Raw genomic sequence first — 25,878 nt, forward strand, 5'->3', positions numbered from 1 at the left:
TGCATATTATCAGTGTGTTCAAGTTTTCTATTTCTTCCTGTTTCAGTTTTGATAGTTTACATGTTTCTGTGAATTTATCCTTCTCCTCCAGGTTGGCTAATTTGTTGGCGTGTTGTTTTTCATAATATTCTCTTATAATTGTATTTCTGTGGTATTGTTATTTCTCCCCTCTCATTTGTGATTTTGTTTACTTGGCCCTTTCTCTCTTCTATTTGGTAAGTTGATCTAGAAGTTTATCAATTTTACAATTTTTTTCAAAGAACCAGCTCCCAGTTTCATTGATCTGTTTTATTCTCTCTTTTTTAAAATATTTTATTTATTTATTCACAAAAGACACACACACACACACACACACATACACACGCGCACACACACACACAGAGGCAGAGACATAGACAGAGGGAGAAGCAGACTCCATGCAGGAAGCCCAATGTGGGACTCGATCCCAGGACTCTAGGATCACATCCTGGGCCAAAGGCAGACGCTCAACCACTGAGCCAACCAGGCATCCCAATCTGTTTTATTCTCTTTTTATTTTCTATATCATTTATTTCTGCCCTAACCATCATGATTTTCTTTTTTTGCTGGCTTCAGACTTTATTTGTTATTCTTTTTCTAGCTCCTTTAGGTGTAATGTTAGGTTGTTTATTTGAGAGTTTTCTTGCTCTTGAGATAGACCTCTATTGCTATGTACTTCTCTTAGGGGTGTTTTTGCTACATCCCAAAGGTTTTGGACTGTAATGTTTTCATTTTCATTTGTTTCCATGTATTTTTAAAAATTTATTCTTTGATGTCCTTGTTGAAGCATTCATTGGTTAGTAACATGTTGTTTAACCTCCGTGTATTTGTGGTGTTTCCAATTTTTTTCTTGTGGGTGACTCCTAGTTTTACAGCTTTTTCTTGTGTTTGTCACTTTCAGTCTCTCCTTTCCACTCAAAAAGTTCCCCTTTAGTATTTCTGCAGGGCTGGTTTAGTGGTCATGAATTCCTTTAGTTTTTGCCTGAGAAACTCTTTAATTCTTCTTCTATTCTGAATGATAACCTTACTGGATAGAATATTTTTGATTGCAGCTTATTCTCATTCAGCACTTGAATATATCATATCTTCTGGCTTTCCAAATTTTTGTTGAGAAATCTCCAGGTAGGCCCATGGGTTTTCTTTGTAAGTTAAGGATTTCTTTTGTCTTACTGCTTTTAAGATTCCTTCGTTATCACTATATTTTGCAATGTAATCACATATACGTGGTGTTGGTCTGCTTTTATTGATTTTGTTGGGGGGCTCTCTGTGTCTCCTGGAGCTGAATGTCTATTTTGTTCTCCAAATTAAGGAAGCTTCCAGCTATTATTTCTTTAATAAATTTTCTGACCCCTTTTCTCTTTCTTCTTCTGTGACTCCTATAGTATGAATATTATTAGATTTGATGGAGTCATTGAGTTCCCTAGGTCTGTTCTCATGTCGCATAATTCTTCTTTCTCTCTTTTGTTCAGGTTCATTAATTTCCATTACTTTGTTTTCTACTTTCTCTTTATTCCTCTTCTTCTTGAACCCTGCTGTTCGTTACATCCAGTCTGTTTCCAATTTTGATTATTGCACACTCCATCTCTGATTGATTCTTTTTCAACTCTTTTCAACCATCTCTGTGGTAAGGATGTCATTGATGTTTTCTATTCTTTTCTCAAGCCCAGTTGAGTATCCATATGATTTTCTATTCTTTTCTCAAGCCTAGTGAGTATCCATATGATTGTTGCTTTAAATGTTCCATCAGACATGTTCTACTTAGTTCTCTGGCCATGACCTTTTCTTGTTCTTTTATTTGAGATAAATTCTCTGTCTTTGCATTTTGTCTAATTCTCTGCCTTCTCCCCTGTGTTAAATACCAGTTATGTCTTCTGCTTTTGGAAATAATGGCCTTATGATAGAGAGGTCATGAAGTACCTAGGGCCTGGTGCTTCAGTGATTATGTCTTGTGTGTGCTGCATATGCTCTGCTGTTGTGTTTTGGCTGCTCTGTCCTTAAGGTTATTTGTCTTTAGACATTCTCCTTGCCTGCTGTGGGGAGTGTTTGTTCACAAGCCTGATATGGTGAGTTTTAACTAGGCATGCTCTGGTCTGCTTGTGAAATGACACCACCTTCATGAGAACTGAGGCCCTGCAGAACTCCCTAGTCAGGAGACATGGTGTGAGGAGGGGTTTGTGCTAGCCTTCTGGGGGAAGGACTCACCCTGCTGGGACTGAGGCAAGAGTGACTGAAAAAGGCAGTCCTACCAAAGTGTGGGACTTAATGTAAGCAAGTTAGGCAGCCAATGTCAGTGCTGGCTGCTTCTGGCAGGTGGCTCTGTTTTATGCTGCTGAGTGGCAGGGGAGGGAAATGGCACTGGCCAGCATCTTTGTTCCTGGACACATGTTTCTGTGAATGCTGCCTCTCAGGGCTGTGCTCTAAGAAGAGTGAATATTCTCCCCACTCTGTGCCCTAGGCACTCTTCAGGTTACTGTTTGCCTGTTGCTGTTGTTTGTTTTGTCTCCAGCAGCAGCACAGTGCCCCTGGGCTCTACCAGCCAAGCCTGCTGCCTTTCATACCAGGCTTTAACCCCAACTGGTTGTAAGAACTCCTCTTGTTTTCCAACCAAATGCCTTTGTGGAAATATTCTTGTGCATTCTCCTGTATGCTCCTCTGTGAGTATGACTTCTTCCCCTCTGCAGCATCTGCAGTCCATTTATCCTCTAAACCATGTCTCTGCACTACCCACCTTCTTTTATGTGGCCTCTTTTCTCCCTTTAGTTGTTGAATTTGTTCTGATAGTCTTCAGGTCAATTTCTGGGGTATTTAGGGTGATTGGATAGTTACATAGTTGTATTTGTAGGGTGAGGTGAGCCTAGAGTCCCCCTATTCTGCTGCCATCCTTCTCTCTCCATTAATATTTGCTTTATGTATTTAGGTACTCCAATGTTGGGTGCACAGATATTTGCAATCGTTATCATCTCCTCTTGGATTGATCTTTTTATCATTATGTAATGCCTTTCTTTCTTCGTGTCATATTATAATCTTTGTTTTAAATCTTTTTTGTTTGGTTTAGATATCAATAACCTGGCTTTTGCCATCCCTTCACTTTCAGTCTGTATGTGTCTTTAGGTCTAAGGTGAGTCTCTTGCAGGCAGTGCAGAGATGGGTCTTTTTTATTTTTTAATCCATTCTGCTGCCTAATGTCTTTTGGTTGGAGCATTAGGTCTTTTATATTTAAAGTAATTATTGATAGGTATATATTTATTGTCATTTCATTTATTGCTTTCTGGCTATTTTTGTAGGTATTTTCCCTGTTATTTTTTTTCTTTTGCTCTCTCTCTCTCTCTTTCTTTTTTTTTTTTTTTTTTGTAATTAATGAGTTTCTGTAGTGTTATGTTTGGATTTCACCCCTTAATTTATTGTGTATCTATTATAGATTTTAGGTTTATGGTTACCATGAGATTCATACATAACATCCTAAGTATATAGTAGTGTATATTAAATTGTTAGTCATTTAAACTTTTGTTTACTTGGGAAACTCTATCTTTCCTTCAATTTTGAATTCTAACCTTGCTGGGTAGAGTATTTTTTGTCATCGGTGTTTCCCTTTCAGTACTTTAAATATATCATTCCATTTTCTCTGGCCTCCAAAGTTTCTTCTGAAAAATCAACTGATAGCCTTGTAGGATTTTTCTCGTAAATAACTTTTTGCTTCTCTCTTACTGTTTTTAAAATCCAATCCTCTTTATCTTTAATATTTGATGTTGTAATTATTATATGCTGTAGTGTGGACCCTCTGATTCATCTTGTTTGGAAATGGAAATTTCTGTGTTTCTTGAATATGGATGTCTATTTCTTACCTAGGTTAGAGAAGTTTTTGGCTATTATTTCATTAAATAAGTTTTCTCGCCCTTTCTCTATTCTTTTTCTGTGACACTTATAATGTGAATATTTGCTTGATGTTGTCCAAGGTATCCCTTAACCTAGCCTCCCTTTTGTTTTCATTTCTTTTCTTTTCTTTTTTTTTTTTTTTTTTTTGCTGTTCAACTTGGGTACTTTCCATTACCTTGTCTTGTCTTCCAGGTCACAGATACATTCTTTTGCATCCACTAATCTATGGCTCATTCCCTCTAGTGTAGTTTTATTTCAGTTATTCTCCAATTCTGGTTACATCTTATTAAATATTTTCTATCTCTTTATTGAAGGTTTTGCTGAGTTATTCCACGCTTTTTTCCAGCTCCATGAGTATCATTATGATCATTTAAATTATTTATCACACATTTTGTTTATGTCAGTTTTATTTAGTTCTTTTTCTGAAGTTTTGTCTTTTTTTTGTTATTGTTTTGGCACATATTCCTCTATCTCCTTATTTTGCTTGAGTTTCTCTGTTTGTTTCTGTAGATTAGGCAGGATATCTACTCCAAAACTTGAAGGAATAGTTTTGTGTATGATCATCCCCTCTGTAGGGCTTGACGACTTTCATTGGCTGACCGGTCCTGTAGCTGTCCAGTAGGAGCCCTGGAGGGGCAGGTATAGCCAACATGGGTGCAGGTCAGTGTGGTCCCTGGGCTCTAATGCAGTGGGTGCCCTAGCGAAACAGCTAAAGCTGACGTGGGTACAGGCTGGTGAGTCTCTGGGTACAAGAATTTGTATTCTGTATTTCAGGGTATAGAGTTAAATATAAATTCATAATATTTTCTTTATAGATTATGTTGCTTGAATATTTTATTTCCTTACTTTTTGCCCACGTGATTGGTCTTTTAGTAGATGTGGTATATTTGTCTTCAATTGTTGTGTTTAGTTTTTGGAATCTTTGCAGATACTGTAGGTTTGCTTCATAAAGGCGGTTTCTCTGTTATTCAGTGCATTAGGGATTCATAAATGTTATATTTGCATTGTGAATTGTGGCTTTGAGCATGAAAAATGTCCTTTTATGTCATATTTACCTTGTCAGCTACCTCTCCCTTTTTGTTTGTTGTTTCTATTGCTTGGTGTAACCTCACCTGCTCTTTTACTTTTAGTCTTTAAGAATCACCTTATTTTAGGCATGTCTCTTGTATACCTCACAGAGTTGGGTCTCATTTTCTGCCAAATTGAAAGCGTTATTCTTTTAGTAGATGAGTTAAGTACATTTACATTTATTGATATGACTGACAATTTTAGTATTAATTCTGGCATATTTTTAGCTATTTGTATTTTGTTGCATTAGCTATGTTCATTTATCTAAAAGATGTATGTTCCTTGTTCTTGTATTATTAATTTATTTTTGGTATTTGAGAAGTTTTGTATTGGTTACCATTGTGTTTAAATCTTTTAAAATGCCAATAATACCCAATTTCCTTTTTAACCTTTGCTATCTGGCTTTTCATTTTTTGTCAATACTTCTATTGCCTACCTATTATCTATACAGCAGTTAAGATTTTTTTTTCTATTTTCTACAACCTGTGGACCAAATCTGACATGATGCCTGATTTTTCAAATAAAGCTTTTTTGGAACATAGTCACACTTACTGATTTATTGTTTATGGCTGCTTTTGTACGATGTTAGAAGTTATATAGTTGCAATAGATACCTTTTGGCCCACAGAGCATAAAATATTTATTTTCTGACCCATTACAAAAAAATATATCCCTGCTCTAGATGGTTCCTTACAAGGGGCTGAAAGGGTGCTGATATTCCTAATTTTCTTGCATGTTGAAAATTGTTTTTCTATATTCTTGATATTTTAAAGACAAGTTGGCTGGATTTACATCATTTGTTTATTACCCTTTCTCTCACTAATTTTTAAAAAGATACTGTTCCATTATTGCCTTGTTTTATATGTTGGTTTTCAAAGGTGTAATGCCAGTCTAATTCTGTTTTTGCCTATGGGTCTTGATGATTTTATATTCTTTGAAATGTAATAGGTTTACTAGAATGTGCTAGAGCTTTTATTTTTTAGTTTAGTTTTTTAAGCTAAGATGAATGAGCTGAAATATAGTGGTGTTTTATTCTCTTTAAAAAGCATTGTTAGAGTTTGTTAGCAGAAATATGATGAGAAAATATTGGAGACAAGAAACATGATTATTTATGGACAGAGGTTAGATGAAGAAAGAGGTGTAAGTTAGATTTCTCAATACAATACAATTTGTATTCTGTTTTGTTTTAAACTATAGGAATGTATTATATGGCAAAAGTAACCTTACATTTGAATGAAAAAAAGAACTAAAGTGTTAGTCATATCAGAATAGTCCTGTACTGACATTTAATTTTCTTGTGCATGCATATTTTTATCTGTATGCCTTTGTTTATGCTTTTATTTTTAAAATTTTAAATTTAAATTCAACTAGCCAACATATAGTACATCATTAGTTTCAGATGTTGTGTTCAACAATTTATCAGTTGTATATAACACCCAGTACTCATCACATCAGATGCCCTCCTTAATGCCCATCACCAAATTACCCCACCCCCCTATTCACTTCCCCTCCAACAACCCTCAGTTTGTTTCTTATACTTAAGAGTCTCTCATGGTTTTTCTGTCTCTCTGATGACTTCCCCTTTAGTTTTCCCTTCCTTACCCTATGATCCTATATTCCACATATGAGTGAAACGGTATGATAATTGTCTTTCTGTGTTTGACTTGTTTTGCTCAGCCTTTGTTTATTCTTTTAATTCTTCTATCTTTTAAAGCATTTCTTGGAAGACTTGATTTCTTATTTGGAAAGGAACCAATACTTATTTTGTTTCACAGTACTTAAGACCAATTTGTATTTTACTTGTAACAGATATTTTCCACACATAGCTTCATTTTCCTAAAATAAATTGCAGTTAATAGTTTTAAAAATCTTTTTTTGAGAATGTCAGAATTTTAAATTGCAGATGAGTGGAACAGGAAATTACAAGTGGAAATCATTTGGCAGTGATTTTGAAACTGCTGAGAATCTGAGATCCAAGAAATGTCAGGGGCAACATCTTTTAGCTTTTTTCTACTTTTCTGCATTTTTTACAAGTTTCTCGGGGCAATATTTGCATAATTACTTTTCAGAGTTGATAGTTCCTTTAATTTCATGGTTTCTTACAAAATATTTTTCCTTTAGTGAGGCCATTACAAACTACCTCTTGAAAGTGCTAATGGGAATATTAATCCTAGTTTGAATACCATTTATAAAGCTTTCAGACGTTAAAGTGCTCCTCATTCCAATTTTTAAGGCAATTTGATAAGATTTCCTACTTTCCACTTTCAAGCTTATTCTTTTTTTCTGTTTTATACAACTCAATATCAGTTTTAAACTCTCAGTCACTAGTAAAAACCCTGAATATCTGCTAATGAAGAAGCACAGAGATTTTAGTTTTAAACATCAATTCCATTTCACTGTTTCATTTTTCTTCTTTAGAGACTCTGATAAGCAAATATTTCTTTATTTCTTCTTTTCCATTTCTACTAACGTCTTCGTGACCCCTTTTGCTTATTTATTTATTCAATTTATTCTCTTGGTTGTTTTGATGCCTTTCTTCATTGCCCCTTATTATTATGTTTTCATTTATGTCTACTGTCCCTAGGTACCTTACAATTTTTACTCAGTCTTTATATTTTTCTTTTATTTTGTTCTTCTGGTCATTCAACTCTCTTGTTTCTCCCTGTCGTTTATCCATTTATGTTTTCTGTTTTTGAATTTCTGATTTTAAGATGGATGTTTGTATTTTGATTGATTGATTTTAAAAGATTTTTTTATTTTTCATTTTAGAGAGAGAGATCAGGGAGAGGGGCAGAGGGAAAGGGAGAGTCTTAAGCAGATTCTGTGTTCAGCATGGAACCTGATGTGGGGCTTGATCTCACGACCCTGAGGTCACGACCTGAGCCAAAACCAAGAGTCAGTCACTCAACCAACTGTCACCCAGGTGCCCCAGTGTTTGTATTTTTAAATGCCTGCTGGAGCATATTTATTCAGTTTGAGATTTGGACTTGATGTTTTCAGAGGGGAATTTTCCCAGTGATATGTGTGAAATTTCAACTCCTGATTTTTTTGGGGGTTGGGGGTAGCTCTATGTGTAACTTCACTTTTCTCCTATAAATTTAACGCTATTGGATTTGCTTTTCTTTTGTTTGCTTAGCTTTTTGGTTTGTCCTGTGTTAGTGATTCCTACATAATGGTGCCCTCTCTGTCAGCAGAGAAAGTTCAGGTACTTTTGATTAGTGGGACCCCACTTTTGCCTTCTTTTCTTCTTTTTATCTTAACTAAATTACCAAAAGAAACTTCTCCCTAGAAGCTCCTGGGTGGCACAGTGGTTGAGCGTCAGCCTTTGGCTCCTGTGGTGGTCCTGGGGTCCTGAGACCAAGCCCCATATGGGGCTTCCCACAGGGAGCCTGCTTGTCCCTCTGCCTATGTCTCTGTGTCTCTAATGAATAAATAAGTAAAATCTTTAAAAAAAGGAAAAGAAGAAATTTCTTCCTTCCTCTGTGTTCTTTTCTCCCCTAGAAGTTAGGCATTCCCACGAGGGCTCACTAAGTGCTTCTGCCCCATTTCATGGAGCCTCACCAGGACTCTTCTCCATAGTAGCTTCTCATGTGCTGCACCATCACCCTGGTCCTTTGCTAGCCCCCTTTCTTTCTTCCCTTTGTTTAGTCTTTCTAAAGCCTCATGGGGGAGGGGAGAAGATAGAGTGCTGCTATTTTTTCTTCTTATATTATTATATTATTATAAATATTTATAATATTTTATAAATATTTATAAATATTTTGCACTTCTGGTGTTCTTTATCTTCAAGTAATGTGGAAGTTCTGGTTTCGTAGAGGTTTACTTTTCCCTTCTTGTTTATCTTATCTTTTGGGGTGGAAATTTTGTGAGACAGGCAATTATACCACAGCCATTGTCCTAGCTATTCACAGTGCCAACTTCTAAAAGGAAACCACTATAAATCAATCAATAAACACCATGCTGGGATAGTGGCAGATCATATGTGCAGAGATTTTACATAGTGTTTCCACCCCAACAGGCTACATGGGTGGGAAGAGTGTATGTTAGGGGAATGGATGGGAGGATGAGGAGTCCGTGTTTTGACTCCTGGACATGTCCTTGTTACTTTGCAGGTTGATATTCCTCATGAATGGGGAGATGGGTCCTTGGCAGTTGAAAGGACTTGAAACTCATATATACTGAGCTCTGATGATCAGGGGGGGCACTTTACTGCATGCTTCATATGCTAAATGCCCTTGTCACTGCCCCACCTTGGGCTCACACACCCAACCTGCCTGTAGGACTAAACTCCACCTTCTCATCTCTGGGAGCTGAAATTGTGGTAGCCTTAGCACTTCCAGTCTTGGCTTGCCCTTATTCCCACTGACTTCCATGGCAGAGTCCTCTGAAATCACCCTGTTTCTGGGTCTTGGATGAATACCAGACTCTGCATTGTGCAGTTCCTCCATCTTTCAAGGACATCTGAAGCATCTCTTTTGGGAAGACTTCCCAAGATTTTAACATTCCAATGTAGTGAGGGATCCCTCCTCTCTGATCCTAAGTTTCCAGGCACATAGCAGTGCTTGCATCTCTGACTTCCCAGTGTTTCTTTGAAAGACCACTCCTGCCTGGAAAGCAGAGCCCCTGCTTCACCCACCTGTTCTCTAGCAGTGGACCTGTGCTTGGTCATCTTGGGGCTTAAGTGGAAAGATATTGAAAAAATAAACATGGGAATTTATACAATGTCCTTGCTAGCTGGTGTTACTGGCTGTGGCTCCAGGAGGAACAGTATCTCTACAAAGACTCAGAGTCTAAGAAAACTTATCAAAAGTTCAAAAATAGCAGAAGTAAAACCAGTAATGACCAAAGTAGTAATTAGTAGAAGTTTATTGTGCATATGAGCAGCAGCCAGTCCTTAGGTAGAGGTTCTCTCTTTCTTCTCTCAGCATCTAAGGTGGTTACCCTCCATTCTAGGGCCCCCTCCTGGGCTCAGGGCATATGTCTCACCTGTACTGGTTGAGTGAGTTTGAAGTGCTGAGCACTGGGGGTGGTGTCATTTGGCTCCTGTCATCCTCAGGACATAAATCCTTGTCTAGGCTGTAGTCTTTGTTATAGGTAGAAGAGAAAAACTATATGTATTTGCCCATGGCCACTCATATAACTTCTGCTGCCTTCAAGAAACAAGAATGAATGATACTTGGATAGAATAATAAGATGGTAGGAAGTACTCATAATGTTCTTAGAAAAGGTCATTTAAATTAAATACATTTATGAAGAAGAAGCAGTTCCTCTGGATACTAGGTAATCACTGCACTCGCTGAGCAGACTCAGTTGGTAATAAATGGCAGAAACTTGAGAAGTCTAATGGATATATGCTAACTCCAATACAATTGGATCAAGAGGTCGAAGGATATTTGCCCTCCCCCCCAGTATCTGGGCTCTGCTTAGCTTTATTTCCAAACAGGCTCTTCCCAGGATGGTGGGGAGAAGCTTGGCTCACAGTCTGGTATCTCAGGAGAGAGATCCTTTCCTAGTACTATAAACACCCCCCAGGGCACTGATGCTCCATCTACCAAGAAGGAGTTTACAGTTTACAGGAAGGGATGAAGGCTGACTTCCAAAGGGAAGAACTGACGTTTTTCGGAAAAAGAATGTGTATGTGTATGTTTGTCAGCTTTACTTGGCAAAAACACTTAACCAAGAAACATTATGATTTGGTGGCTCAGTGCCTGCTCCACCACACTGTCCGGTTAAGGCCTTACCCACAGTAAGCTGGCTCTTCCCACAGTCAGGATGCCATTCCTGACCTTCAGATTAAGGTTACTTCCCCAGGTCATTCCTCAGTCACCAAGTCTATTTTCTTGGTGAGTCTTTACACCAAAATTATTGTTTGTGTGAGGTCTGCCTCCACAGGGATGGATGGTAAATGTTGGGAATGTGTTCTTGGAACCCAGACATAGTACATGTTTAGGAATGTTTGAGGAGTGGAAGATTTACTGTAAGATTGACAGTTTGATCTCTTTCAGATTTTTCTTGGATTTTTTTATAATGTCACTGAAGCAAACTAAGGACTAGATTTCTTTTTTTTTTTCTTTTTGGTATATTTTTTATTGGAGTTTGATTAAAATTCAGCAGTTTATACTTCAATTTGGGGAAGAGAAAGCCTTTAAAAAGTAAACATAATTAGTCAATTTTTAATTATGGCCTCAATAAGTTCCATTTAAATGTAATGTACCACCGGGCAGCCCGGGTGGTTCAGTGGTTTAGCGCCACCTTCAGCCCAGGGCGTGATCCTGGAGACCTGGGATCGAGTCCCACGTCGGGCTCCCTGCATGGAGCCTGCTTCTCCCTCTGCCTGGGTCTCTGCCTCTCTCTCTCTCTCTCTCTCTCTCTCTGTGCCTCTCATGAATAAATAAATAAAATCTTAAAAAAATAAATAAATGTAATGTACCAAGCATGAGCAAATCAAATCATAGATATATTTTAATGCTTCTAAAGTTATGAAATCATCTAAGCTTCATAAAAAGAAAGCATTTCATAGATTTTAATTTTTCTTGAAAGTCCCTATTTGTCAAAAAATAGTACAACAGTTTTTCTTTCATGAATTCAAAGTTTGCAAATATTATATAGCTGGAAGAACTCAGAGGGATTCTCATGCTCTCCATAGTTGTGAGTCTTTGTCTGCAGGAGTCCACTGGGTCTCACCGATCATAGAATTTTCATTGCAGGAAACATTAGAGATTATTTATTTGAATCCTTTCATTTTATGAATAAAACCCAGGTATCAAACACATCAGATAGCACTCCCTGTGGCCTTTCTAGTCATAGTGACTCTCATTAGGCAGCTCCAGCAGCTCCCTGTCCCTCCTATATCCCTCAGTCTTTGAGCAGAACACACTGTAAATCTTGTACCTACAACTTCATGAAGCTGTCAGGGCCACCCCTGAGAAGGCAGGTCCAAGTCTACTAAACAGCCACATTCTGCTACTGCACTGTTTTTTTTTTTAAATATTTTATTTATTTATTCATGAGAAACAGAGAGAGAGAGACAGAGACAGAGAGAGGCAGAGAGAGGCATTGAGAGAGAGACAGAGACAGAGAAAGACACAGGCAAAGGGAGAAGCAGGCTCCATGCAGGGAGCCTGATGTGGGACTCCATCCCGGGTCTCCAGGATCATGCCCTGGGCTGAAGGCAGCACTAAACCGCTGAGCCCCTGGGCCACCTGCACTGTTTTTTGTTTTGTTTTGTTTTGTCTTGTTTTTAAGATTTTATTTATTTATTCATGAGACACACACACACACACACAGAGAGAGAGAGAGAAGCAGAGACACAGAGACACAGGCAGAGGGGGAAGCAGGCTCCACGTAGGGAGGTAGGGAGCCCAACGTAGGGCTTGATCCCGGGTCTCCAGGATCAGGCTGTGGGCTGAAGGCGGTGCTAAACCACTGAGCCACCCGGGCTGCCCTGCACTGGGTTTTTTATCCAGGATTTTTGTGTTCATTTGGGAGGGACCTGCACCACCATCTGCAACTTCTCTCAGGGAACGGTTTACAGTGCACTATTCTGGTCCTGAAGCCAAGTCAATTTTAGCAAGGCCCCAGTCTCCTTATGGGCAGGGGAAGCATGTCCTAGTGTTCTATTCCATCCCCGCCCCCCCAACCAACTCTGAAGTGCTGTTTAGTCTGGCAGTTGTGGCACTGACCTTGGCCTGAAGGCAGTGTCCAAGCTATCTTCATGCCTGGCTGACCTCCAGGTGAGTGTTTCTTCCACCCCCCTGCTTTCTTTCTTTCTTTTTTTTTTTTTAAGATTTTATTTATTTATTCATGATAGTCACAGAGAGAGAGAGAGAGAGAGAGAGAGAGAGAGAGAGAGGGAGAGACACAGGCAGAGGGAGAAGCAGGCTCCATGCAGAGAGCCCGACGTGGGATTCGATCCCGGGTCTCCAGGATCGTGCCCCGGAGCCAAAGGCAGGTGCTAAACCGCTGCGCGACCCAGGGATCCCCACCCTTCTGCTTTCTGTGGGCATTCCTCTTCATTTCCTCCTCTTCCAAACCCTGGCCTTATATTCATCTGTACAAACAAGGTGCTGAGGCAGAGGCAGTAGGCTTTCTTTGCAGCATCAAGTGGGGCAGACTGGTCCTTCCTTAGCCTTCCTCTCCCTCTGATGATACAGCCAGTAGAGGGATTTACCATCACCTTAAGATGTAAAGTTTGGAACTAAGTTCCAGTGAACCTACAACAGGATCTTACCTTGAATGGTCCAAATCCTACAAGGCATTGGTTATTAGTTTTTGATGTTAGCAAGACATATGTGTGTCATAGACTTATCCATTGTACTCAAGTTTCTCCACCAAATAAATGATAGGATTTTAAAATTTTAATTACTTAGCCTTATTTTTATTTCCTTTCCTCTATAATAATTTCTGTATGTTATCAACCATGGATTTGCAAATGCAATTAAGTGTAACTAAAATTTGGTATTAGACATTATGATAGTTAAGTAACAGATTGTGAACTTATGCTCCAATTATGATTATAAATTATGGGATACTATTCCTGTGTGGACAGGGAACTATTTTTATATTATTTTAAGATTATTGCCATTACAATGATTTCAAAATGAGAAATGCAACTTTTAAAATCTCCTGAGATGATTGCCTGATATTGGATATCTAGGTTTGCTTGTTCAATTTTTGTTTCATCATTTAATTACATGCAGTGGTACATGTTGTTCTCATGGTGGCATGCATGTGGCATGTTGAGATCCCAACCAAGCAAGATAAAACTTTTCCAATTGCCTCAACTACCTTCTACATTTGATTCTGAGAGGCATGTTTGCTAGGGCCTTATCTTCTAAACGTAGAACAAAAAGTTTGATTATGGAAATGTTTTTTTTAGGTATTTAAAATAATAGTTTCTTTGAAAAAAATTCAAATTTCAGAATTTTAACTTTAATAAAAAGGGTACTGAGCAGCCTGGGGGACTCAGCAGTTTAGCGCCTCCTTCAGCCCAGGGACTGATCCTGGAGACCCGGATCGAGTCCCATGTCAGGCACCCTGCATGAAGCTTGCTTCTCCCTCTGCCTGTGTCTCTGCCTCTCTCTCTCTGTGTCTCTCATGAATAAATAAATAAAATCTTTTTTTTTTTAAAGGTACCTCTCACACTTATTAAAGTTAGGAAATTTAGATAAAAAGAAGAAAATGCCTATGCATTAAGCACCATTGAGAATCATAAATATTTTATTATATAGCCTATTTTCTATGTGTTTATTTCTTTTTTAGTATATGTGCTGCTGAAGTGAGCACATGTGTTTATTTCTTAAAATTAATTTTTTAAAATTAGAATCATTTATGCATATGCATACATTTATAATAAAAAGTTTTCCACATTACAATTATACATATTCCCTAATAACCTGCTTCTAAACTTTTTCATGTAAATATATTGCTATATCATTTAAACACTGATGATGTTATGTCATATGGCTGTGCCATACTCAGCTTTCTCCTTTTAGGTGACATTTTGGATATTTTCTACTTTTTTCCCACCTGAACTTTTTTGACACTAGGTGATTCTTTTTGACTCCTCTTGGTGCATAGGGTCTCAGCAAGAAAGAGATTATGTACTTGAAAGTCAAGGGTTTGGGGGAAGAATGGGTGTGTTAAAGTTCCGCACCAGATAAGAACAGAAGTCATGACTGCTTGGCCCAAGGGGTGAGGGGAGAACTGGGATTTGCAGCTCTGGAGAGGGCTGCCCAGCCATAGATTGGAGCAGGATGCTGTCTAATAGTTTGCAGCCTGGCCAGAAAGGAGCCAGGAGATTAAATACCGTGACCCTGTTCCTTCCACCTGCCGAGTTCTGCCCTTGTGTTCCATTGGCCAGATCCACATAAGACCAGAAGATAGGAGAGCTTGACTGAGGAGAAAATCACCTGCCCCAACACAAGAGTCGCATAATATCCCGTCAGCTCCTGTGCAGTGTAGGGTGATGTTGATTCAGTTATCCTCAAAATGTTAGCTACTCTAGTACTCTTTATATATGGCAATGGTGAATAAAGGGCAGAGATTAGGGAAGAAGCACTGAAATACCATAATACATATCCACTTCAGTACCAGCTTCTATAGCGGACACGAAGTCTGGGTTGTTGATCAGTTTCCTTCTCTAACACCATATTTGCCTTACCCTGCCACCACTTCAGCTATGTGGATTTTATTCACTGTTGAAGGTGACCCAAACCTTCATTCCCATAGGACCGGAGTCCTTGGTGATCATGTCTTCATTAGAGTACCCAGGTGTCCATACACTAGGACTTACAGAGTGCAAGGAAACACCTAGGTGAATGCCTCAACTTATGGACAGTTCTCCTTGCCCCTATGAGGGAACAGCAGCCCTGCTCCCTCTGATAATTAATTGGGACTGGTTGTCCTGGATAACAGAGGGACTCCTCTTGTCTGCTTGATGGTTACAGCATATGCGGATCCCAGAAAGCCACAGGATGCTCTCAGCTTCCAACATAACAGGACTTTCACGGTCCTTGTTAGTTGCATTTCCTGAGCTCAAGATTGTAGAGACAGGGAACAAAAATTCATGAACTAGGTTGTTGGGTATAATAGGAAGAAGGTCCTCTCCCATCTCTACCCTTTGGTTCCTGCACTCATGCTTTACGGTAAGTATGCAGGAGATAGTGACATATATACATTGTTCACTTATTTAAAGCATATACTGCATAGCATAGGAGGACACCCCATCTTTGAAGAGTTTTGGGTTGCAGCAGGTAGTGCAGCTGAACCTTCAGCAGGCCACCATTCTGTTGAGTACAGTGCTTCTGGGTAGTGGAGCACGTGTTAAGACCAGTGGATTCTGGTATGATGTACTTCCTTCACTGTAATAGGAATTCCTGTCAAGGGAACTGGGGAGGAAATTAAGGATTTAAAGTGAATTCTGTAAGTCAATAAATGATGGGGTTGAAGCCTTGCAGGATGAGAAAGGATGTTCTTATCTGTATATATATATGTATTTCTTTTCAAACAAATCACAAGAGCATTTTAAACAACAGAGATAGATTCTTTACAGTTGTAGAGACCAGAAGTCTGAATTCAGTTTTGGCAGGAGGTTTCAGAGGAAGTCTAAACTCAGGGTGTTGGGGCAGCCTCAGTGGCTTAGCAGTTTAGCGCCGCCTTTAGCCCAGGGCGTGATCCTGGAGACCCAGGATTGAGTCCCATGTCGGGCTCCCTGCATGGAGCCTGCTTCCCCCTCTGCCTGTGTCTCTGCCTCTCTCTCTCTGTGTCTGTCATGAATAAATGAATATCTTTTAAAAAAATAAATAAACTCAGGGTGTTACTTTTGAGGCTTCATGGGAAAATCATATGATTTTTCTCCTTTAACTTATTAGTCTGTTTGGTTACATTGGTATATTTTCAAATATTAAACCAGTCTTGCATACTTGGAAGAAATCTCACTTTGTTATGGTATATAATTATAATGGTTTATATAATATGGTATATAATATATATAATGTTTTTTCATACATTTGTAAGTTCAGTTTTTTAACACTTTACTGGGAATTTTTGTGTTTAAGTTCATGAGATACACTGGTATGTATTTATTTTTTATACTATCTTTGTATGATTTCAGCTTCATAAAATGAGTTGGGAAGTCTTATATTTTCTGGGAAAGATTGTATAGAATTGGTGTTAATTTCTCTTTAAATGTTTAGTAGAATTCTATGGTGAAACTATTCAAACCTGGAGATAGATAGGTAGGTAGGTAGATAGATAGATAGATAGATAGATGACAGATTTTTTCGTTCTTTCTTTTTTTCTTGATTTTAAATTATGAGGTTGATCTTTTTAAAGGTTAAAGAGGTATTCAGATTATCTATTTTAACTAAGTTAAATTTTTGTATTTTGTGTTTCTTGAGGAATTGGTCCATTTCTTCTTAGTTATTGAATTTGTGGGTGTAAAGTTATTGATAGTGTTCTTTTTATTTTTTTTTTTATTTTTTATTATTTTTTTTTATTTTTTTTTTGATAGTGTTCTTTTTAAAAAATATTTTATTTATTTGAGAGAGAGAGAGAAGGAGAGCATGAGTTAAGGGGAGGGGCAAAAGGAGAGGGTGAGAAGCAGGCTCCCCACTGAGCGTGGAGGCTAATGTGGAGCTCTATCCCAGGACCCTGAGATCATGACCTGAGCCAATGTCAGACACTTAACCGACTGGGCCACCTGGGGGCCCTGATAGTATTCTTTTACTATATTTTTTTTAATGACTACAGTATCTTCAGTGAAATTCTGTATTTCATTCATGATCTTGGTAATTTGTATGTCTCTATTTGTATATTGTCAGTCTTGTTAAAAGTTTGTCAGTTTTATTGATTCTTTCCAAAGAAAAACCTTCCCCCCAACCATTGTTTTTATAGTGTTTGTATTTTAATTTTGTAGATTTTTGCTCTGATCTTTATTATTTCCTTTCTTCAGCTCCATTTTGGTGTCCTTTGCTCATTATTGTTGGGTTTTTGAAGTAGGAATTTAGATTACTGATTTGAAAGTTTTCCTCTTGTCTAATGTCACATTTAGTGCTATGAAATTCCCCCTCAGTTCTGCTTCAGTTGCATCCTATGTATTTTGATATGTTGTATTTTTATTACTATTCAGCTCTATGTATTTTAAATTTTACTTTGAGGCTTCTTCCTTGACTCATGTATTATTTAGAAGTATGTTGTTTAGTTTTCATATGTTTTAGAGATTTTTCTCTTGTCTTCCTGTTACTGATTTCTTTTATTCCATTATTGTGGTTGGAGAACATAGTCTGTATGATTTCCATTCTTTAACATTTGTTGAGATTTGTTTTATGACTCAGAATATGGTCTCTTGGCAAATCTACAAGGATTTGAAAACAAAGTGTATTTTGTTGTTGGCTGGAATGTTCTATATATGTGAATAAAATGTTTTTGGTCCAGGGTTGTTTAGTTTTTCTGTATCTTCAATGATTTTTATATCTAGTAGTTCTATTAGATGCTGAAAGGGGGTTGTTGAAGTCCCCAACTATAAGCATGGATTTGTCTATTTTTTCTTTTAGCTCTATTGGTTTTTTTTTTTTTTTACTGTTTTATTATTCCTTGTGTATACATTTAGAATTGTTATGTCTTTCCATTGAAGTAATACATTTATCATTATTTAATGACCTTCCTGGTCTCTGCTAGTTTTCTTTGTTCTTGTCTAGCTGAAATTAACATAATCACTTAGTTTTTGTGTGGTGATATCTTTTCCTGTCATTCTACTTTCAGTCTTCCCATTTTATTGACTTAGAAATGATTTTTTTTGCAAATAGCATATAGTTGGGTTAGTTTAAAATTTACTTAAATTAGAACTTATATCTGGCACTTAAATTATTTATTTTCTGTTTATTTCTTCTGTTTCTAGTTTTTGTTTCTCTTCCTTTGACTTTCTTGAACTTTTTGGGGTTATAGCTTGATTGATTTATTTTTAGAATATTTGAGTATTCTCTTTGTATCATTTTTGTAGTGGTGGCTCTGAGAGTTACAGTATACATTTGTGACTTAGTAGAGCTTAGTGAAGTGTGACAATCTCATTTCTATTGATATTTCTTTAACCTACTCTGTGTTTGACTATCATTATCTTGAGTATCAGATGATATTATAAATTTTGTTTTAGTTATAAAATATGATATTATAAGACCTATGAAAAAAACTAGCCTGTTGTATGCACATGTTTCTACTCTACTGTTCCTTTTCTGATACCTCAGAATTCTCTTTATAATTTCCTTTGTGCTTGAAGAACTTCTTTTAAGCAATATTTAAGGGTAAGTCTGCTAGTAAATTCTTTTAGTTTTCCTTCATTTAAGAGTATCCTTTATTTCCTTTTAATTCTTGAAGGATAGTTTCACTGGATATAGAATGTATAGTTCTTTTCTTTAATCTCTCAAAATATTATGTATCATTTCTTCCTGGCCCTCATGGTTTCAGATAAGAAGTTTTCTGCCATTCAAATTGATGCTCCCTTATAGGTAATACATAATTGTCTGGATGCTCATATATATATATATTTTTTTTTTGGTCTAGTTTTCATAAGTTTATGGTGTGTCTTGATGTGGATCTCTTTGGGTTCATCCTGTTACCATGTTCCTGGGGTTTGCTCAGGTTTTTGAATCTACAGATTTGTGTCTTTTGTGTACAGGCATGTGTCTTTGCCAAATTTGGGGGATATTTCTGCTTTTATTTCATAAAATACTTTCTCAACCCTATCCTCATTCTTACCTTGGACTCCAATGACATGGATATTAGATTTTTAAATTTTATAATCCCACAGTTCTGAGGCTCTATCACTTTTTTTCCAATTTGTTTTCTCTCTATTGTTCAGATTGGGTGAATTCTATTGATCTATCTTCAAATTCACTGATTCTTTCCCCTGTCATCTCTACTCTACATTGAGTCCATACTGTGAGGTTTTTTGTTAAAGATTTCTTTTAAAAATTATTTATTTATTGAGAGACACAGAGAGAGGCAGAGACATAGGCAGAGGGAGAAGCAGGCCTGATGCAGGACTTGATCCCAGGATCCTGGGATCACAACCAGAGCCAAAGACAGACACAACCACTGAGCCACTCAGGTGCTCCAAAGATTCCTGTTACTGTATTTTTTAGTTCTATAATTTCCATGTGGTCCTTTAAAAAAATAAGCTCTGTTTCTCCACTTTCGTTTTCTTTTTCTTCTTTTTTAATTTTTTTTTCAAGAGAATTCATAATTAAGTATTGGGACATTTTAAGATGGGTTCTTTAAAACCTGTTTAGGTAACCCAGCATTTGATTTATCTCAATGTTGGTGTCAATTTGATTGTACTTTGTCATTCAAGCTGTTTATTGTTGTTTTGTTTTGGTTTGGTTTGGTTTCTGATATGAGAGGTGACTCTTGGTTGTATCCTGAATATTTTATCCATTATTTTAGGGGAGTCTCAGTCATACCAAAATCTTTTATTTTAGCAGGCAGTTATGCTTTAAGTTTAGCCCTCAGGTTCTGGCCTGTGGTCTATGGTTCCCATGAATTCAATTTTCAAAGAGGGGGTGGAAGGGATTTTCCCAGGTTGGGCTGCCTGGGTTTCTCTGTTGGGAAGGGGGAGTCTCAGGTCTATAGGAATGAAGAGGCCTCCTGAGTGGGTGTTTGTTATAGTGGGATCCGCTTTCCTGTGGGGACCTCAGAACATTTCTTGGGCCATGCACTGTGATAGTATACCTCTACCAGTGTCCCAAAGCTGCTCTAGGTATCTCTTTGGCAGAGAAGGGGTTTCAGGCCTGGTGTTCAAAGGACTGAGATCCCAGTTTTGTGTTGTAGTGGCATCTCTCTGTAGGATCTACATGCCTACCGGGTACTTCTCATCAGCGATGGACAGCTTTCCTGGCCACCTTTGTTGGCAGTGCTTGATAGTCCTTGTTAGGGGATCCCATTCTACCTGGAAGAGGAACAAGCCCACATGGCTGCTTTCTCTTGCTGTGTTTGGGGAGATGGAGGGTCAGAAAAATGTTGGTTCTTAGTGATGGATGATGATAATGATTCTTCCTGTTCTGAGGTACCAAACCAGTTTGCTTTCATATCAGCACCTTTAAGAGTTCTCCTTTACTTGTCTCTTGATTTATTTCCAGGGTTTATAGTTGTGCTTAGCAGAGATGAGCAAGCAGAAGGGGGTCTGTACCATTCTGTTTGGACAGAAGTCTCCTGAAATTGCTCATTCATTTATTTTTAATCTCTGTCATTTTGTTTTTAGTTGGTTTCCAGTAAAGAACATACATTTGTTTGTATCTAATTTTAAACTTCTCACTGTTATGTCCTATATTTGATATATTATTTTATTTCCTTGGTATTTCCTTTTCCGATCTATTGATGAAGTATATTGTTAAAACGTGTTTTTATCTATTTTCTCATGTATTTTGAAGCTATCAATAATATTTGTCTTCTCTTAATTATTGGCTTAAACATTAAAATATCTATTATCTATTATCTACTTTCTATTATCTATCTATTATCATAAGAATAAAATAAGAATTGGTTATTTTAGTGATTTGAGAGACATTAAGTAGATTTATTGACTTTTCAGGTGGTAAACTTTGGTTTGAGAATCTTGGAGATACTGCTTCCATTTTTGCCCTGTGATATTGAAGAGTTAGCTTTTAAATGCTTCTTAGATTTTTCTGGAAAATCTTTTGAACAGCAGATGTCCTTCTATACTGCTGCAAGTACCATTCATTTTCTTAGAATTTTGACAAGAACAATGACATTTGGGGTTTTCATAGCAGTGTGTTGTCCTTGTTGCACTTGAACTGAAATCCAAAGCCTCAACCATAGCTTATTAAACATGAATGATCTGGCTGCCGCTGCCACTCACACATCATTTTCCATCATACATTCATTTGTTTACTGAATCCAGGACCCAATGGCCTTCTTATTAGGTGAAAGTGTATTTGTACTTGTCAGTTCTACCTGGGTGCTCCTCCTAAGCAGGCTGCCAGCTGCCTAACAGTGCCTGGCACATAATAGGCACTCAACAAATATTTGTCAAACAAATAAAGGAATGAATGGGACTGAGCAATGTGGACTATTGCTTTATGAGGAATTTACATTTATAAAATACTTATGTTTATAAATGAAACTTTGTGAGTATAATAGTCATTCACAATTGTCACAGATGCTGTGTGGAGAGTGGCTCTTGGATGGATTCATCTAAGAAGGCTTCTTATGGGGATATTTTCATCAGAATCTTAAACCAAGAAGGAAGAGGAAAAAATTGTAATCTTTAGGCAGTATTAGGAAGCTTTGGTGATTTCTTGGTTCCTAAGCAATGAGTTATCCTTTTAAAGCATATTCAAGCTTTGGGTCCATTTCCTTCCTTGGGTGTCCAGGATGTTTGGAAAGTCTTCCTGTGCATCTAAATTTTTTGGTGTCTTTGTCAGTGGGACATCTTTAGCTATGCCAAAGTCTGTCACTGAAAATAATGATAGCCCTAATAATAAGTGGGATAAGAGCTCTAATTTATAGATTTCATGTAATAATTTCATGTTAATAACTCATGCCAAATTCCAAAGCAAGCTCCACTGCAACATTCCAAGTTCTCTTTGCTATGCATCATTTTCTTGTATATAAGTTACTTTTTGGCATGTTGCCTTTACTCATAAACCCTGAGGTTTATAATATAAAAGTCACATGTTTCTTATATCCTCAACTGTCTTAAGAAATGTTAAGATCAAATGAGAAATAATATAATGTGAATTAGTGAAAGAGTGTTCATTTACTGGAAAAATTAATTTTGAGGAGTGCTGGCAGAGATCACTGCTGCCTACACCTGAGGAGCAGAGATTGACCACCAACATACTCAGATTTACAAATTCAGAAATACCAATGGCTTATTCTTCTTGCCTTTGGGGAAAAAATAACAAATATTGAAATACTCCCTTAAAAAATAAAACTAAGCAAATGAAAACACAGGAAAACAGCACTATTACTACCAAAAATACTTAATAGAATTTTAAAATTTAATCTTATTCCTTTAGTTTAGTGTTTTTTTCAATAAGAATTCAAGTCTCTTCTAATATATTTCTTCTGTGGAATATAAAAAGAGATTGAAGTTGTTTTTAAATTATAAATACCTTCAATAGACTCTGATTCCAGTGTGAGAGAACAACATAAGAAGTTTATTTTTAGAGAATAAGTGGTTGTCTAGCTTTTCTGTCAGGCACCAAACACGAGGGTCATTTACAAACAAGATTGTTAGTGAGTTCACTGGGAAGATACATGCATAATTCTGCGGAAAAATGGACACACAGGTATTTTCATTTTTGGATGTTTGCAGCAAAAAGGATTTACAATGAGCTCTTTATCAATTTCAATAATCTGTTTCTAACCTAATTGTGACATTCTCTAAAACATAGTGCTGTAATTTAAGTTCAGTTAAAATAACACCAATTATAATGTATTCCAAATGTTTATGAACATAGCTATCTATCAGCTGTTACAGTGTCAAAACTTTCAGGATATTTTAGAGTTTTTAAAATCAGAATGTGTGTGTGTGTGTTTGTGTGTATGTGTGTGTGTTTGATCAGGTCAGATTTTGATGAAGATTATTTTAAAATAAGATGAGGTATCACGAAAAAGGAAAAACCAGTAGGGAAAGGTAGATAAGTGGGTATTTGATAAACACCAAAGAGCACATGACTTTTTTTTCTTTTTCTTATTTTAATTGAAGTTCGATTTGCCAACATATAGTATAACACCCAGTGCTCATCCTGTCAAGTGCTCCCCTCAGTGCCCGGCACCCAGTCACCCCGTCCCCCTGCCCACCTCCCCTTCCGCAATGCTTCATTTTGTTTCCCAGAGTTAGTAGTCTTTCATGGGTTGTCACACTTTCTGATTTTTCCCACTCAGTTCCCTTCCTTTCCCCTATAATCCCTTTCACTATTTTTTATATTCCTTGTATGAGTGAAACCATATAATGTTTGTCCTTCTCTGATTGATTTACTTCACTCAGCATAATACCCTCCAGTCCCATCCACGTCGAAGCAAATGGTGGGTATTCGTCGTTTCTAATGGCTGAGTAATATTCCATTGTATATAGAGACCACATCTTTATCCATTCATCGAGCAACATTGAGGCTCCTTCCACAGTTTGGCTATTGTGGACATTGCTGCTATAAACATTGGGGTGCAGGTGTCTTGATCTTTCACTGCATCTGTATCTTTGGGGTAAATCCCCAGCAGTGCAATTGCTGAGTCATAGAGTATTTCTATTTTTTGACTCTTTGAGGAACCTCCACACAGTTTTCCAGAGTAGCTGCACCAGTTCACGTTCCCACCAACAGTGCAAGAGGATTCCCCTTTCTCCACATCCTCTCCAACATTTGTTATCTCCTGTCTTGTTAATTTTCACTGTTCTCACTAGTGTGAGGTGGTATCTCATTGTGGTTTTGATTTGTATTTTCCTGATGGCAAGTGATGCGGAGCATTTTCTCAAAGCACATGACTTTCTATATGACCTCTTGAATACTGATGTACTTGTACTTCCACCTTGGTACAACTGATGGTCATGGTACTTTTAAGCATTTCCTTCAAATCTTATAGGATTCAGTTTGACTTGCATCCTTCTCTCTTTATCCAGAGTTGCTGTGTGACTCACGTTGATCTCTGTTACCCTGCAGAGGGCTCTAGCTATGCCCCTGCCCATGTCCCTGGATGGTGATTATGGTGCACAGATCAATTGCAGAGAATTTGGCAGAGGAGAAATAGCATATTTAATCTTTTTAAATCTAGAAGTTAGCTAAAGGAAGAGTATTTTAACTGAGTTACATAATATGAAAGAATATTGAATTCTAGTTCTTTTTTGGGGGGTATAAACCTATTAACATTTATTCCTCTCTCTGATTACAACTGAAATTCGGGACAAAATACAAAAACCAAGTATACATGGACTCTGAAAAATAAACAAAACCAAGTAGATTGTGGAAAGGAGTTAATACTCTTGGAGAAGTGACACTGTTGGTTTTTTTTTTTTTTCTGTCTGATTTCCCTCCAGGACAGGTAGGCCTCATCATGGCATGGCATGGTGGCATAAATGCCTAGCACCCAGAGGAGCACCTGTGGGCTGGAGAATGAGGGAATTTCAAAAGAAAGAACCAGGGAATCCCACACCCTAATTGCATGCATGAGCATGTACAATTATGAACGATGCATGTGTGGTACAGTCCCAGACCAGCCTACTGAAGGCCTAGAGAACTATCTGAGATTAGAACCATTCATACAAGTCTCAAATTCCTGTATGCTGGACAGGCACAAACCAACATAGCAAGTTTAAAGAATTCAACAGAAACTTGAACCATCTGCACAAGTTTCCAAGTGCTGTGAAATCAGCATATGTGAGACAGAACGAAACTACCATGGGAAATATGAATTTGAAACACTACCCATGGATGGTAAGACAGAAGTTGTGATCTGAACTTAACTTCTAACTGAAAAGGAGAAGAAAATATTATCTCCAGAAGATTATAACAGGACCCAGAGTCTCCATATCTTAACATTGACAGTATCCAGGAGATGATATCAAAGAACTCAACATACAAGAAAGAGGAGAATGTAAGCAATTCTCAAGGGGGAAAAAAAAAACAATAAATAGATCTTAATCCCAACATGATCCAGATATTGAAATGACCAAAGAATCTAAAGTAACTGGGATCCCTGGGTGGCGCAGCAGTTTGGCGCCTGCCTTTGGCCCAGGGCACGATCCTGGAGACCTGGGATTGAATCCCACGTCGGGCTCCCGGTGCATGGAGCCTGCTTCTCCCTCTGCCTGTGTCTCTGCCTCTCTCTCTCTCTCTGTGACTATCATAAATAAATAAAAATTAGGGGAGGGGCAAGATGGCGGAAGAGTAGGGTCTCCAAATCACCTGTCTCCACCAAATTACCTAGAAAACCTTCCAATCATCCTGAAAATCTATGAATTCGGCCTGAGAATTAAAGAGAGAACAGCTGGACTGCTACAGTGAGAAGAGATCGCGCTTCTATCAAGGTAGGAAGACGGGGAAAAAGAAGTAAAGAAACAAAGGCCTCCAAGGGGGAGGGGCCCCGCGAGGAGCCGGGCTGAGGCCGGGGCGAGTGTCCCCAGGACAGGAGAGCCCCGACCCGGAGGAGCAGGAGCTGAACCGACCTTCCCGGGCTGAAAGGGGCTCGCAGGGAGCTGGAGCAGGACCCAGGAGGGCGGGGATGCCCTCGGGCTCCCCGGGACACTAACAGAGCAACTGCGCCCCGGGGAGAGTGCGCCGAGCTCCCTTAGGGCTGCAGCGCGCATGGCGGGACCCGGAGCAACTCGGAGGGGCTCGGGCGGCTCCGCAGAGGGGGCTGCGCGGCCCCGGGGAGCAGCTCGGAGGGGCTCGGGCGGAGGAAGAGGCTC

At 38.1% G+C, this 25,878-nt stretch overlaps 1 protein-coding gene across 1 annotated transcript in view; it reads left to right on the forward strand.

Annotated features, from left to right (window-relative positions):
- OCA2 (OCA2 melanosomal transmembrane protein) overlaps window positions 1-25,878 on the forward strand; it is a 440,201-nt gene that overhangs the window by 231,909 nt on the left and 182,414 nt on the right. The gene's annotated exons all lie outside the window — the stretch shown is intronic.

Source organism: Canis lupus, chromosome 2 (assembly GCF_048164855.1).
Source record: "Canis lupus baileyi chromosome 2, mCanLup2.hap1, whole genome shotgun sequence".
In the NCBI taxonomy this organism is placed as follows: Eukaryota; Metazoa; Chordata; class Mammalia; order Carnivora; family Canidae; genus Canis; species Canis lupus.